The sequence below is a fragment of the Gavialis gangeticus genome, unplaced genomic scaffold (assembly GCF_001723915.1).
Source record: "Gavialis gangeticus isolate Ggan-Ray unplaced genomic scaffold, GavGan_comp1, whole genome shotgun sequence".
Lineage (NCBI taxonomy): Eukaryota > Metazoa > Chordata > Crocodylia > Gavialidae > Gavialis > Gavialis gangeticus.
This window is the reverse complement of record NW_017729026.1, coordinates 10255819-10257897: the sequence shown is the minus strand read 5'-3', so window position 1 is coordinate 10257897 and position 2079 is coordinate 10255819.

The window sequence follows — 2079 nt, the reverse complement described above, 5'->3', positions numbered from 1 at the left end:
TCCAGGAAGATGACATCCACCCTGACACCTTCATCCAGGAAATTTGTGGCCTGATAATAAGAAGAAACCAGGTGAGTCAGGCAGGACCTGCCCTCAGTGAACCTGTGCTGGTTACCCCTGAGCATTACCTTTCCTGCTGGGCCCTTGCAGATGTGCTCCTTGATAATTTTCTCCAAGGTCTTCCCAAGGACCGAGGTAAGACTGAGTGGCCTATAATTGCCGGGGTCCTCTTTTCCCCCCTTGTAAATGGGGACCACATTGGCCCTTTTCCAATCCTCTAGTACCTGGCCAGTGCCCCACGAGCGCTCATAGAGCCATCCCAGGGGCCCCGCTATGACCCCTGCCAATTCCTTCAGCACCCTTGGGTGAAAAACATCTGGACCTACTGATTTAAACACATCCAGCCCCTGCAAAAGTTCCCTAACTAGATTGTCCCTGACCTTAGGCATGGCGGTGCCTTCCCTGGGTCCGTCCACAATTCTGATGGTGGAGATGTCCTGGTCCCTGTTCAGGAATATGGAGGCAAAGAATTTGTTAAAGAGGTCAGCTTTTTCATTTGCTGCAATCACCAGATTGCCAAGCCTGTCCTGTAGGGGCCCCACGTTACCTGGTGCCTCCGCCTTATTTCCTATATATTTGAAAAAGACCTTTTTATTATCTTTAATTCTGGTCACTGGCCCTAGCTCCATCTCTGCCTTGGCTTTCCTAACAGCCTCCCTCCAGTCCTGAGCAGCAGAGGTATAATCTTCCTTGGTGACAGCCCCTTGCTTCTACTGTTTGTACATCTCTTATAATCCAGGCTTGTCCATGATTTGAATCCAGGCCCTCTTGCACTCTAAGCAAGAATCATACCCCTAGACCAACAAACCCTCAGTCTTTTCTTTCCCAGATTAAACCGTCCTAGTTTTTTCAGGCTTTCTTCATAAACCATATATCCCAGACCTCTAATGATTTGCTGGACTCTTTCCAATCTGTCCATTTACTTTCTGAAGTGTGGGGGCCAAAACTGGACACAGTACTCCAGGTGAGGTCTTGCCAGTGCTGAACAGACCAAAAGAACCACTTACCTTAATATGCCCCAGTGTGCTGTTGGCTTTTTTGTTTGTTTTTTTGCAACAATAGCACACCATAGGCTCACATTTAGCTTATGGTCCAACTCCTCCACAAATCCTGCACAAAATACAATTACCCTGGATACTGGAATTGGGAAATAGCTATGAAATTACTTAAGTAAAAACTGAAGCATTCTGCAGTCTACCCTAAACCACATATTAACAATCTTCATTCTTGAATATACTCTTATATAAAAGTGCTCCAGCTACTATTAAATACTAAGACGTGCATGTATATGTCCAACAATGTACAGAAAAACTTTGTTTTTTAATTAGGTAAATAATAAATATGAAGGAAAATTTCAGTATTTACAGCATTTCTTTGACCTTTTCAGTATCCTTACTAAAAGAAATACCTTGACTATCAGATACATTGAGTTTAGCCAGTTATAAATCATATGTATATACCTAAGACTGTAGAAAGTTTTCTACAGTACAATTGCCACCACATAAACTTAGCACTGTTTGTTCATATGTGATTATCACTCAAGTGATTCATAATCTAATAATGTTGGATGTTTGGTGCTTCATAAAATGGAGAAGACACAATTTGCTGCCTCTAAATGAACATGTCAGCCAATTCAGTGAATGGAATAAAAAAAAAGAACTGATTCTGACAGAAAACAGGGGATACATAACCAGAGGTTAGTGGGGGTTTTTTTAGATATCTTAATTGAATAATGTATAATAGAAATGGAGGAGGGAAGGAATTGAAATTAAGAGATTGGTTTGTGTACCAGCTCAGGAAGCTGAAGGTAATCCTTCTAGCAGTCTTTTTGTTTCAACACAAGCAAAAACATTAAAGACTTTTTTTCACATGTATATATATACTTTAAAGCAGGTATGACTGAGCATGTGTAGACTAAATTTATTCAATGAGATTGCACCATTCTTATGATTGCACCATTCAATAAGATTGCACCAAAAGAGACCGGGGGGTTGTGATAGAGTCATAGAATGAACATGA